The sequence below is a fragment of the Callithrix jacchus genome, chromosome 15, assembly GCF_049354715.1.
Source record: "Callithrix jacchus isolate 240 chromosome 15, calJac240_pri, whole genome shotgun sequence".
In the NCBI taxonomy this organism is placed as follows: domain Eukaryota; kingdom Metazoa; phylum Chordata; class Mammalia; order Primates; family Cebidae; genus Callithrix; species Callithrix jacchus.
Window position 1 is genome coordinate 87819850 of NC_133516.1, and position 15036 is coordinate 87834885.

A 15036-nucleotide genomic window follows, 5' to 3' on the forward strand; every position below is an offset into this window, starting at 1 on the left:
GGAGAGTAGATCTCTTCAGATAACTGGGTTGATATTAATTTTTGTCCTGGTAGAAACATTTTGTGTTTGGCTCCATTTCATCATGTTGGCAGCCCCACTATGTGAGGCTGGATATAGTTATCGATCCATTTAGCTGAACAGATTTGAAAGCATTTGGCTATTAGTGGACACATGGGGCATATTCAGAAAATTTAAGGGTATATTGTAAGATAATTTCTTAATTTGTGCATGTGTTTCTGTTGCAGTTGGGTTAGAAGTGAGAAAGAAAAAAGGTGAAGATTAAATAGTAATTCTAGAAGAGGGGCTAAAATCCAGATGTAAATTTTATGGAATATTATTATTTAATTTAACAAATGCTAGATGCTTGGGTATCTTTTCATAAGTGTTACTGGTAATGATATTAAATATCTTTTAGTTATGGTTTTATGTTTTCTGACAGATATCTATATTTTTAATATAGAAAAGTTATAGATTGTATGTTTTGCTAATAGGTAAAGTTCTATAAATACAATTAAAAAGCCACAGCTCAATATGAAAGATATTTAATTAATTTATTCAGTACGCTCAGATTTCTAATATTGAAAACATTCAAATGACTTGCATTATTCTCCCTAACCTATTCTTTTAAATGCTGAGGAGTTTCCATCAGCATTTCGTAACTTAAATCTGAAGTCTTAGAGTTAGTGTATCTTTTCCTTTTATTGGCCCATTTGGAAATTTTTTTTTAAACAAATCACTTTGGTATGAATTTAACTAACCTCTTTGGAAGTAGGAAAGGCAGTACAAAGGTAAGTAGAGGATAGCCACAGCCCCTTATACAATGCCTTGTACATAGTAGTTGGTCAATAAATGTTGAATGAATGCATTTATGAATAAAACATTTCTGGAGTTGTATTAGGAGTAGAGGAATTGTGTCCTAAAATCTTATTACTTGTTATACATTTTGGATGAGTCTTGATGGACTTACTTTAGTTCTCATACTGCAAGTTAGATAGAGATGAGTATACTGATAAATTCTGTCCTTAAAATGAGAAATTAATGGATAAAATTGATCCTCTTTGACTCTTTTAATGAATAATTGAAATAACACTATTTGCAATATGCTTTAAACTAATTTTTACTTACTACAAGAAGTCGTTATATTATTCTCATCATACTCATAAAGCTGAGGCATTAATGGCCAAGTTACTTGTCACCTTGGAAATACTTTGCAGTATATAAATAGACAAATCTTCTATGTTCTATGGTTATTGTCTCATCTTTCCTGAGCACTAGCTTGTGCTCTCTCTCTCTCCTTCCCTATCTCTATCTCACTAAAACAAAACAAAACAAAACAAAAAACCCAAAATGTGTGTTTAATTCCTTTGGGTCAGGTAAGATCAGAATATTAAAAATCTGTAATTATTTTGCTAAGCAAAAGTGATGGACCCTGGGTTTACTGTATACATATTTATAATTATGGCCTCTATGACTCACTAAATTTTAACTATAAATAGAGGTAAAACCAAGCAAGGGTAGAGTCAAAATAGAGCAGTTAAGACCTGCTTTACATAGACCATTCTAATGTTCCATTTTGTGTGGCATAAGCCTATCACATAAGATGGGCACAGTTTACATAATAAGCCAGTATCTATTGCGTTAAAACCTTTTGTTTAGGGTTCTCAATTTTAGTACCACTGGTTTATGACATTATGTGGCACTTTTAGGCTTGGAACTACCTTTCCTCTGAGGACAGTTTTTCTTTTACCTCAGTTCACACCAGTGGGCAAGAGGCCAACACCAAAGACATCAGTTTTTTCCAGTGAAGCTTAGTGTGGTAGATTAAACTCTCTTTCTCTGTGAGTGTCAAAATTAGAAATTAAGAAGTGAGCCAAGCATATGTATTTGCTAGAATATTAATCATTAAACTAGACAGATATTAGCAGCTTTTGGAGGGTCCTGTGTCAGGAATAGTCTAGAATATCAAAGAGGGAGAAATCCCTATGCTCAAGGATTCCTGAGCATTATTGCAGGTTCCCCGGTGATTTCAGAGTTAAAGAAATAAAGAAAGAAACCCCACATTTATTGAGAACATAGCTTGTCTAGATACAATTTTTTTTCCAGCTTCTTTTCCCCTCTCCCTTCCTCAGTTCTTTTTTTTCTGCATGGTGAATGGATGTCTGCTGTTTGCTAGACATAGTGCTGGGCTAGATGAATACAACAAAATCTTTGTCCTCAAGAGTGAGAGACAAAGATCTATCAATAGAGTTCTTTTTGATTTCACCAATTATTATTAGTATGGTCTCAGTTACCTAATCTTTCTGTTCCCTTTTTCCTCATTTATAAAACAAGGAAAATAATAGTATCTGTTGTCTGAGAGTTAGATAACACACTGTATGTAAGATTCTTAGTCCTATGGTTGGCACATAGCAAGTACTGAAGAAATCTTAGCTATACTACTGTCATTTCTATCACTACCATTACCACCACCATCACCACTACTGCAATTTAGACTCTGAAAAAAGAGCGTGTAATTGTCTGGGAACAGGGATCCTGGTCTGGACATTATCACATAGATTGTACTCAAAGGTTCTATACAGTTATCTCTACTTCCTTGCCCTTAGCAGATATTATAAAAAATCATGAAACAGTGTACTGATCTTCATGTGATATTTTTATTATTTTTCCCCAACTTTTATTTACTATCTTAACTATTTTTTGCTATACAGTTCAATGGTATTAAATAAATTTATAATGCTTGCACAGCCATCATCACAATACATCTCTATATAACAGTTTCATATTGTAAAACTAAGACACTATACCCATTAAAATATAACTTCCCATTTACCTCTGCACTCCCACTCCCAGCCCCTGGCAACCACCATTCTAGTTTCTGTCTCTGTCATTTCGACTACTCTAAGTAGTCATATAAGTGGAATCATATAGTATTTGTCTTCTCATGTTTGGCTTATTTCACTTAATGTAATGTCCTCAGCCTTCATCCATGTGGTAGTACATGTCAGGATTTCTTTCATTATTAAGACCGAATAATAATTAATTGCATGTATATACCACATTTTGCCTATCCATTCATTCATCAGTGGACACTTCGGGTTGCTCCCATGTTTTAATTATAATTAATAATTCTGCTATTATTATAGGTGTATAACTATCTCTTTGACAACCTGCTTTTAATTTTTTTGAGTATATACACAGAAGTGGAATTGCTGGATTGCATGATTGCATGGTAATTCCATTTTCATGTGTTCTTATAATAAATAAGATTAATTTCATTTAAATTGAATACAGCCATCTAGGTTGTGCTTGTGAATAGCACTGGTTTCCTCATAAGGAGAATAAGTTGAGTTAGGTTTAGCAAGAACACATATGCTGGTAATGTGAATTCAAATGCTTTCAACAAGCCTGTGAATACCTTAAATAAATGAGCATCTTGGAACCCAATGATGCACTTAGGATATCTGGATTGTAAATCTCATGCTTCAGTTTGAATTTAGGAACTTTGGATTCCTTACAACTGACCTTTACCAAAAGTCTAGCTCTGTTATTCAGTAGCTGTGCAACCTTATCAAGGTTGGCTGAGCTTACTAAGCCTCAAGCTTTCCTATGTATAATATGGTGGTAACAACGCCTTCCTTTTTAATGGTGGATATGTGGATAAAGGTAAATTAGGTATACAAAGTATTTTGTGTGCCACTACCACCTAAGTATTATTACATAGTATTCTCTGTGTATTATTTTTTTTTCTCTCCTCTTGTCAAAATATAAAAATTGTTATAATGACTGTTACAGGAATTTGAAGGAAATGTGGGACACATACCTTAAGAAAGTTAACTTTGGTCAAGTTATAGCTCTGGGGATATCTGTTGAGTATCTCAGTTCAGCATGGTTAGCCTTGTAATTTCTAATTATGCATGCTACATTTCTGTAGAAGGCTAGGGCTGTATAAAGAAAAAGTTAAGATGGGAATACTCACGTTCACTTCAGTGTCTGTTGATTATGGGAGTGTGTCTTGCAATAGAAAGCTTGTTGACATGACCCAGACAACTCTCATCCCTGTTCTGAAAGTTGGATACCCTTAAAAGCAGTCTCTTGCAAACGATGAAGAACCCATGCTTGACGAGTTACTTTCACATGCATCAAAGTGACGTAAAAGTGGTCCTCCTGGCAATCTAAGCAGCCTCAGGTTTACTGAGCATAGTTGTCATGCATATATGGCTGTGTAAGGTCTTATTTTTTCTTGAGAAGGAAATTAGTGTGGTAAGATTTTCTGATTTCCTTCTATGCAAATTCAACAGGAGAAAAGTGGATTTGTGAATTTGTATGTATGATTTTCCCTTAATTATCTTTAATAAAAGCTAGATGATCTTAATTATAGTAAAACATTTTCCTCTGCCAGGCTGTTTATATTACAGCAGTATCCCTCCTGAACAGCAATCAGAAAAGGATGCTTTTAAAATAAAGGAAAAGCTCTAGATAATATATAGAATTTATTATTACTCAACAGAGGTAATACAATTGACCTGCCTAACACCAGATGGGTAGTTTTGACCATGACAAATCAAGGTAAGTATTGATGATTAGTTGAATTTTTATTTAGTTAGGTATATTACAAAGAACCACAAACCTGGTGGCTTAAACAGAAATCTGTTTTCTCACAGTTCAGATGTCTGAAATCAAGGTTTATTAGCCAGCTTGGTTCTTCTAAGGGCTATGAGGGAAAGATCTGTTTCAGCCTTTCTTCTTGACATATAGATAGCTATCTTCTTCCTATGTCTTTCCATATTGTCTTCCCTCTATAAGTATCTGTCTCTGTGTCCAGGTTTCTTTCCTTGTATAAGGACATCACTCATATTGAATTCAACCCTACCCTAATGACTTTATTTTAACTCGATTACCTCTTTAGAGACCTTATGTCCAAGTAAGATCTCATTTGGAAATGCTAGGGGTTAGAACTCCAACATGTGATTTTTTTGTGGGTAGAGGGAGGAGAGCAAAACTTAGTTCATAATAATTGAGTTAATAATGTTAACATTTATTGAGTAACTTTCATATTCCAGATGGTGTGTGTGTGTGTGTGTACACACACACACACACATAGTACACACACATATATATTTGATATATACATATCCATGTACATATCCGTGTGTGTATATACATGTATTTTAGGATGCTTGCAACAGCCCTATGAGGAGCATGTTATTTCTCCCATTTTACAGGTGAGAAAACAAAATGTCAGAGAGGATAAGCAATTTGTTCAAAGTCTTATAGCTTGTAAATATTCAATGCTGGTTATTTGAACCTAGCATCCCATGCTGCTTTTTAAATAAATAAACCTGATAACAATGCAGTCAAAAGCCCAAAGATACTTTGAACAGTTAAGGTTTTTGTGTTTTTTGTTTTTGCTGTCATTAGGACCTGTGCCAAGGGACATTTTGGCTCTCAAAAATGGTGCATAAATGCCTAATCATTGACTGTCTTATCTCTTTATTCCTGAGTTTTTTTAACTGACAGTTGTCTTTGAAGTCTTAGTGTTTAGCACTCCTGAACCTGATAAAGCTTTTGGACAGGCTGGAATTTGAACATGCATGGGTTGATTCTGGCCCCCATTTTTGTGGACAGCACTGAGAGACAAGTCATGCCCAGAGTCTGTTACTCAGCACATGTGCTTTCTTCTCTCCTTTTCTCTCACTCCCACCCCTTCCTCATCTTTGTTTTTTTCACTATTTACCAGGTAGCTTGTGATTTTTTTTTTCTTTTATTCAATCCATGCTATAAGTAACAAACACTGAAAGGGCTGGAGTGAAGAGTGACAAAATAGGGAATATTTCTGCTTACACGAAAGCCAGTGCTCTTATAGGTGTGTACTATACTGTGGCCACAGGCTTATTGTTATTTACAAAAAGAGCAAGGCACATTGTATACCTTATAAAAGTTTCCAGTCTTACCAATGAAAACAGTTTGTTTCTCACTTTTAAGTTTTAAAGAACTTGTTCATGACCCAATTTCACTAATAATTCTCTTAAGTAACCCTTGTACTCATTTTAAGATTTTTTTCCACCCTCTGTCTAGCCTGGTTTAAAATTTTTATATATGTACTTTTAAAAAATTGATTAGCTGGAGAGCTGCCCATTCCTCTGTGCTGTATAATAAGGATTTTAAAACTGCACACTCAATTCTGTATAGTGTAATTAAAACTGACCCACATTTGGACCTGAGTATACCAGGACTTAGCCAAACTTGCCATGAGCTGAGTTCTGGTGGCAGATGGGAACTAATGAGGACACACTCCACTCCAGAATTTCCCAGCTGCTTGGCCCTTTTTTGTACAAACAAGGTTTGGAGCGAAGTCCGGATCCCAAGAGCATGTTCTGTAAATGTGCTGTACCCAGTGATTTAGGAAATGTTCTCACAAAATTGGGCTGTTCAAGGTATCCATAAGGCCTCAGTGACTTTCAGATTTAAATTCAAAGGGGCCATTTGTGCTTTCTACAACCAATTTTTAATTTTAAAGTGAATAAAACATCACATTCCCCCATCTTTTCTCTTAATGCCTGGTGATGGCATGATCACTTTATATCACAACTTGGAAATTTGCAGACCATTTTCTCAGAGACAATTGTACATCAGGATAGACAAAGTCTCCTTGCAACCTATGGATCTCTTCAACTAGTTTGATGTCCTGGGACTATTCAGGCAGATGTAATTGAATCAGTTTGAAGCAGCTGTAGCTGGCATGTGGTCTCTCAGATTGCTAGCACCTGCTTGTTTTTTTGCAACTCACTAGAGTGAGAGAAGTGCCAAAACCAGCATTGGTCTTGGAGCAGATAAAGCACTCCAGATCTTATATCCCCATTCCCCTTCCAACCTAGCCACATCATCACTGGTGCCGAAATTAATAAAATCCCTTTTTGTGATTAGGTTTGAGGTATACTTTTACTTCTCATTCTCCTCTGTATTCAGATCCTGACAGTACTGACCATGTGAATCCAAAAAAATAAGGGAGTATAATGGTGATCAGGTGGCTTTGGGGCTCTCTTATCATTAGACAACTGGGTAGCCTGTGGTTTGCAGAATCATTTAAATGAACGCACCAAATTCATTTGCTGTTCCAGCACAGTCTTATTGGCACAGAGAATGAGCAGTTAATGTATAACAAACTGTGAGCTGTTATGGAATATGATGAATACACTTCCTTAGCAAGGGGGAATGTAAAGCAGAGCTTTCTCTCTAATGTAAGGTCTAAACTAATCACCTTGGATTTCTTTAACACTTACTATGTGCAGGAAAATGAAGTATACTAAAAAGAGATAAAAATTTTAGGACATAATAAGTATGTAAAATATATTTTGAAATACACAGATTTTGATTTTTTTTTTTTTTTTTTTTTTTTTTTGAGACAGGGTCTCTCTCTGTCACCCAAGCTGGAGTGCACTGGCACGATCTCGGCTCACTGCAATCTCCCTCCACCTCCTGGGTTCAAGCTGTTCCACCTCAGCCTCCCAAGTAGCTGGGACTACAGGTGCGTGCTGCCACACCTGGCTAATTTTTTGTTTTTGTTTTTCATTTTATTTTATTTTTCTGTCGTTATTGTTGTTGTTGTTTTGAGACAGAATTTTGCTCTATTGCCCAGGCTAGAGTGCAATGAGTGTGATCTCGGCTCACCGCAACCTCCACCTCCTGGGTTCAAGTGATTCTCCTGCCTCAGCCTTCCAAGTAGCTGGGATTACATGCATGCCCGGCTAATTTTTTATATGTTAATAGAGACGGGGTTTCACCGTGAGCTCAAGCAATCCGCCCACCTCAGCCTCCCAAAGTACTAGGATTACAGGCGGGAGCCATTGCTTCTGACCGAATTTTTTAAAAAATGTTTAACCTCATTTAAAAAATAGTTGTTTAGGCTGGGCGCGGTAGCTCATGCCTGTAATCTCAGCACTTTGGGAGGCCCAGGAAGGCGGATCACCAGATCAAGAGTTAGAGACCAGCCTGGCCAACATAGTGAAACCCGTCTCTACTAAAAATACAAAAAATTAGCTAGGCTTGGTGGCAGGCACCTGTAATGCCAGCTACTCGGGAGGCTAAGGCAGGTGAATCACTTGAACCCCGGAGGTCGAGGTTGCAGTGAGATTGCAGCACTGCACTCCAGCCCGGACTACAGTGTGAGACTCTGTCTCAAGAAAAAAAGCAAGCTGTTTATCTTCTCTTTGTTTCATGTTATTATTTGGCAGGTATATATTTAATCCTTAAGTGTCATCAATATCCTAATATTTAATTTGAATCTGGTCATGATAAAGATTACATATTTACTTGCATTTTATAGCTTCTGTTACAGAGTTTCTCTAAGGGTTTAATATTGATAATATTTTGAGAGGAGCTATGACATAAATGGAGTTCATAAATAATAGTAATAAGCGTGAATTCTAAAATGGTAATTCATTGTCATCAGCAGATGACTATGTTGCAAGGCATGAATACATGCTATGAGCATAGAGAAGGAAGTATCTATGGTCCTGACTGCAAGAATCTGCAAGATACTTGAGGAGAAATGATACAGGTTTTTAAAAAATAAAATAAGGCACTCTCAGTGTCAAATTGCATGCTCTAGACCTGGATTTGGTGTAAAGTGAATGCTACAAACATTATTTTTTTTACAGTTAGGCAGTCTAGTTGTGAAGTCAATGCTCTAAATTGAGCATAACCCCTTTCCCTCTCACTGTCTGTGAGACAACACTAATCCATTATGGCGGTCTCTGTCAATACACCAAAACTTGACCTCAGAGTCCCTCTGAAGACAATACTTTAGACAACCATTACCAATTGATGGAAGTTTCATGTAATAGGAAAACCATTTGCCATTGCTGAAAAAAAGTCATTAAGTGCTAAAGATATTTAGTGGAGGCTGAGATTTCTGTGAACTGCTGGGAAGAGGCAGAACTTGAGCTGGGTTTTGAAAAAAATCATGAAACATAGGACTTAAGGAAATAGAAAGTAGAACATTGAGCATTGCCTAGCTAAGTAATGTGTACAAATGAGTTAAGATTGGAATTATATGGCATAGTCAAAGATAATGAATAGACCTCAGGTGTAAATAAATAAGTGGTTATGTAATTATTAGTTTAATGTTTTTCTCTTCTGCTAGACTGTAAACTCTGTGAAGTGTGATAATATCATTTATTATAAAATAGTTAATCAGACCATCACTGACTCCTCCTATCTGAATTAGATCTCCCATGTATTTCTGTAGGTTCTTATTATTTTAATTCATATACACAATTTACTTCACAGTTTTGGGAGCAGATTATCATTGTCAAGATTCTGTATGAGGAATATAGGGGAGTTCAAAGAAGATTTTGTTCTTTTTAAATTTATGCAAGAACAATAATTTTTAAGAAGCTGATTTTTAGTTTTATAAATACTGTGGCACTTTCAACACTGGCTTGGAGGAATTTCTATTTTAACTGTAGTATTTAAGAATTTTACTGTTAATACATATCTCTGGTTTGAGGGAATAAAGAAACAATATAATAGAGTAGAAAGAGTACAGGATTTAGAAATAGAAGAAAGGGATTTCAGTTTCTCTGTTATCGTTTGTTGGCTATGAGATATAGGCAACTGTTCTTGTGCTGTTAGTCTCCGTTTCCTCATCTGTAAATTAGAAATGGGAACATACCAAAGCACTTTAAAATTAAAAACATCTCTTCTTCCTCTTCTCATTAGTCATCATAATCATAATGCTATTCTGAAACCATGTAATAAAATATAGTCTGCATAGATCCTTTTTTTCTACTCTATTTGCTGTAGCTATTGCAGGTTTACTCTACACCTTGAGAGGTTAGCATTATGCTAACCTAAAAAGAAGCAAGAATTGCAGAAACACCCTATAACCTAGTCATGGCTAACATTTACTGCTGAGTTATTTGCACCTCAATAACAATTCTCTGTCATTTGTAACATATCTGCTTAATATTACTAATTTATATATTAAAAGTAAATATTTTATACCAATCCCAGTCAGTGCCTTGTTATGATTTATTTTTTATTCACTCATTCATTTAATACAAATTATTGTAGCTACTAACAAAAATGTATTTACTTTCTACCTGATTATATAGGAATATCCTAATTATCTATATTCACATCTTAACTTATGAAGTGTTAGGAGATCAGTGTCTTAGGAAAGAAAAGTCAAATATAAATAGATTCATCTCTGAATTGTAAGAACCTTTCATTTTCACCTTTAGAATATTTGGTGGCTAATTAATTGCTAATAGTAATTAATACACACCTCTTAAGTTAAAAAAAAGACAAAAGAAAAGAATATGATATTGCAGTCTCCTAGGAAGTTGATGTTTTCATTCTTTGCTGCTTTAAACATGTAATGTCTAATACTTAATATCTGCATGTATCATCCTTACAGTTTTTAGAGTCTCTAAGGGAAATATGAATACAATTTCTGTTTTTCCAAATGAAAGGGTTTTTGTACATTTAGGGTAAAAATGTGTGAATAGATATTTCACACATTCATATTTGTGTGAAATATATTTTTAAAATTATTTCTTAAACTATTTTAAAATATATTTTTAAATAGTATTTAGACTTTTTACAGTATTTTTCATTCTTATTTTTTGTGAAGCATATCAAAAGAGGATTATACCACAGGTTATGACTTTTTAAAAATAAAAAGTTAAATAAGGTGGGACTATCTGAAATTTAAGATTTAAGTGTAACTATATAACAATGTGCACAGTTAATAGGCATACTGAAAATTAACTAAAATGTTGCTTTTAAAATGATGTAAATTTGCATAGCAAATAGAATAGCTGAGTTTAGTATTACTTAAGAAATGGTTAATTTTCTATATCAGGAGACAATTCAAACATAATCTTTAATCATGCTGGTCTGATGCGTCAAGCCACTTTCTGTATACTTATTAGGGTCTTTGCCAAGTGTAATGATAGTATATACTCTAGGCCAAAAGAAAATTGATTTTCCTCCCTGTAAATTTGTGACTGATATTATATTTAAATTTCTATTGATGAAAAATATCTGAATCAAGTTCTTCAGGAACATAAATAATTTTTTTCAGAACTGATTTATGTTCAATTAAGTAATTTCCAGCATGCTTTTGCTGTTGATCAGATATCATTGTAAAATATTAATTATTTACATCAATATACCACTTGGAGTTCTAAAAATATAAAGGCCTTGCTTTGTCACCCAAGCTGGAGTCCAGTAGAATGATCATGGCTCACTGCAGTCTCAACCTCCCAGGTTTGAGCAATCCTCCCATCTCAGCCTCCCCAGTAGCTGGGACTACAGGTGTGCCCCACCATGTGCAGCAGATTTTCAATTTTTTTTTTATAGAAATGGGTGTTTCACTATGTTGCCCATGCTAGTCACAAACTCCTGGGCTCCAGCTGTCCTCCTACCTCAGCCTCCCAAAGGCATGAGCCACTGCACCCAGCCTATTAATTTTTTTTTTTAATTTTTAAAGGATCAGTTCCACTTCAAGAAGAGTTTCTGGCTTGCTTGAAAGGATTGTATTAGAAGATGTTGTATCACTTTTGAAGGGCATCTGCATTGAATTTAAGAGGGAACAACTCCAAATAGAGGGCAGTACAGTTCGTTTGAGGTTGACTTACCGCTACCAGAAACCATCACTTCGAACTCTTAAGTTTTCTTATTGATCTTTCTTTGTCCTTACGTGCTCCTATCAATTGAGGGCTTTGAGGTCACTATTTACCCTTATAAAACTGCTGTACCTTTTCCTCTGTTTTAGTCCTAGAGAGTACGGGGATAGGGTACTAGTTACCTATGGCTGCTGTAGTAAATTGAAATAAACTGGGTGACTTTAAAACAACAGAAATTGATTCTCTCATGGTTTTGGAGGCTAGAAGTCAGAATCAAAACACAGCAGGGCCACATTCCCTCTGAAGGCTCACAGTGAAAATCTTTCGCTGCCTCTTCCAGCTTCTGGGGGTTGCAGGTATTCTTTGGCCTTTGGCACTATCACTTCAAACGTTGACTTCATCTCTACAGGACCTCTCCCTCTGTATGTGTCTCTCTGTGCCCTCTCCTGCTATTATAAGCATATCAGTTATTGGATTTAGGGCCCATTTTAACTCAGGGATGATTTTATCTCATGATTCTTAATTAGTTGCATCTGCAAGGACCTTATCTCCCAGTAATGCTACATTCTGAGGTTCCAGGTAAACATGAAATTTGGGGGATGCTAGTCAACATTCAACCTACTGTAGAGAGTAATTTTATTCTTCTGTAGTAAGTATCTTTGGAAGGCTTATTTACATACTGCTATGGTTTTAATATTTGTCCACTCCAAAAGTCATGTTGAAAGTTAAGCCCCAATTTGGCAATATTGAGAGCTGGGGCCTTTAAGAGGTAGGTCATGTGGACCCATGAATAGATGAGTCTTTTCTTAGATTAGTGAATTAATGGTTATCATGGAAGTGGTACTGGTAGCTTTCTAAGAGGATGAAGAGAGACCTGTGTTAGCATGGTCAGCCCCCTTGCCATGTGATGTCCTACGTTGCCTCAGAACTCTGTAGAGAGTTGTCATAGCAAGAAAGCTTTCACCAGTTTTGCCTCCTCAACCTTGGACTTCCCAGCCTCCAGAACTATCAGAAATTTCACTTCTCATGAATTACTGAGTTTCAAGTATTCTGTTATAAGTGACAGAAAACAGACTAAGACATATGCTAACATGTTAATTATATTTTCCCTCAGTAATTGACAAAGTTTATTCTATTCTATTCTCTGTGTTTAGAATACTTGTTGGCTTAGCACCTTAGTATTTTTTTATGAATTTAATGGAATTATGAATCATTTTCTGTCATTTTTAAACTACTAAAATTTCTCATTGTAGATGACAAAGTTGAGGCATAGAATAGGTAACCAGTAGTTACTAACTCTGCCGATGGCCTGCAGAACTAAAAACTGACATTGGTATCATCCATCTTTTCCATGAATCCTTGTGTGTTGAGATGCCAAATATAGTTTTATAGTCCATCGTACTTTCACATAACTTTACTTGTGACCTAAATAAATCGTGAGTTGCAGAAAATATTTTTCATAATGATCTCCAGATACTATAAGCCAAGTATACAATTAAAATTTAGTGTCTTAGATGCACAAAAGTATTGTACCAAATGATAGCATATGGAGACCATGAGGTAATCTATCTAATTTCTATACTTAGCATGGGCCAGGTCTTAATAGAGAATTATGGATATGGCCACACATACAAATACACAGCCATTAAATGAACACTGGAATCGTGAATATCTAGGTCTAGATTAAAGAGCAAGGCTCAGAGGTTAATTTGTAAGTTTAAATAGCCAGTAAATGACTGAGACAGGACTAACCCCAGCTCTGCCCAACTCAAACACCTGTTTTTCTACTTCTCCCAAGTTGATTTTCAAACTGCAGGAAATGTTTGCGTTTTTCCCCTCTTAAGTAATTAAGAGAGTACTGTTAGGGTGAGTGGGTAGAGGGAGCAGAAGGTAAAGTATACCATTCCTAAAGAATTGGGATATAATTGGAAGCATTTGTTGACCCTCTTTACCTCATGGTTGTGGAATATTGTTAGTATGTTTTCTTTAAGAATGCTTAATAAGAGAAACAATTTGAATTTTAAACATAGATAATTAATAGAGTGATTATATGAATTAATCAGAACCAGTATTATAGGTCTCATCTACTGAATATCTCCTTTACTTTCAGCTCTTTTGCTGCACTTCTGTTCTGGATATAATATAATTGTACTCTTGTAAGACAGAAAAATTTTACAAATAAGTTTAGGTTTCCCTGCCAGAAAAGAAAAGATGAAATAAAAATGAAAATGAAAAGTAATCTCTGAAATGGTAATATAGTTAAATGTGAAAATATTCTTTTGATAATATCAAACTGGGATTTGCACCCAAAACACATTATTTGAATTAACCTATTTTTGGTTGTCTTGTATCTGTTGCTGGAAAAAAAAACACAAAGAGAAGAAACTATTATTTTGTTAGAAAGCAGATTTCTTTCTGGTGTGGATTACTCTTCTACTCTTCTATCATGAGGAAACAATCACAATTCACTTGATCACTGGCACTAGAGACAGAGCGCTGAACAAGAAGACTGAGAGAGAGACAGAGAGAGAGAGAGACTAAACAAATTAACAAACCCATAAATAAGATACATTCAGGAAGTGGTAAGTGTTATTTGTGAAGAACAATTACAACAAAAATTGGGATAAAGAATGGCTGGTAATCCAGGGGCAGAGTGTAGGTGGCCTTTCTGTGGAAATAAAGTTTGAATAATGTGAAAGAGCCAGTCAAGGGAAGATCTCGTGTACAAGAAATGCAATCTCTAAATCATTACAGGTTGTGCATCCAAGGTGTGTGTGTGTGTGTGTGTGTGTATTAGAGTAGCTGTGGTAATGGAGGCATGTTGTGTCAACTATTAACACTGTACATTTGGGAGATTTGCTTCTTCAGGGGCAACCAGTTGATCTTCCCCTTTATCCTGGTACTAAACGTAGCCATAGTAAGCATTTGGGAATGGATTAAAAATGCTTAACCATATCTCCTTAAACTTTGCCATATCCTGTAAATTTTTAACCAAATCTCCTAAAATTTTGTTATTTCTGAAAGCAAAAGTAAGTTTGGCCACAAAGGGAGGGATTGGATTTATTGCTATTCTTAGTCTCCCTAGCAATTTTCATTGTCTGCTCTGGTACCATGGTTTGTTAGAGGAGCTACAGTGACTTTTGAGCCATCATTTCTCCCTTTGGTACTTCTTCAAGTAGTAGTATCAACCCTTTTCCTCCTTCTCTGTATATCAAGACTGAAAATGAAAATGAAGGATTAAACTGATTTTTTTATTAGTCTCATAGGAGCCCAAGATTTAGCATAGAACTTTTTAGGAATATATAGTTATCTCTCCATTTGAGGCGAGCACAGGAAGTCTGTTTTTCTCATTTCTATTTTCACCTCAAAACAGAAATTTTACTAAAAATTTCATTCAAAAGTG

At 35.4% G+C, this 15036-nt stretch overlaps 1 protein-coding gene across 46 annotated transcripts in view; it reads left to right on the forward strand.

The window, feature by feature from the left end:
• Nucleotides 1-15036, forward strand: part of ZBTB20 (zinc finger and BTB domain containing 20) — an 829160-nt gene that overhangs the window by 240198 nt on the left and 573926 nt on the right. For 20 of the 46 annotated variants that reach the window (XM_078352092.1, XM_078352083.1, XM_078352089.1 and 17 more), the window contains one exon: nucleotides 7407-7525. The exons of the other annotated variants lie outside the window; for them this stretch is intronic. The gene's annotated coding sequence lies outside the window, so the exon portion shown is untranslated. The remainder of the gene's footprint in view (nucleotides 1-7406; nucleotides 7526-15036) is intronic. 46 annotated transcript variants of the gene reach the window in all.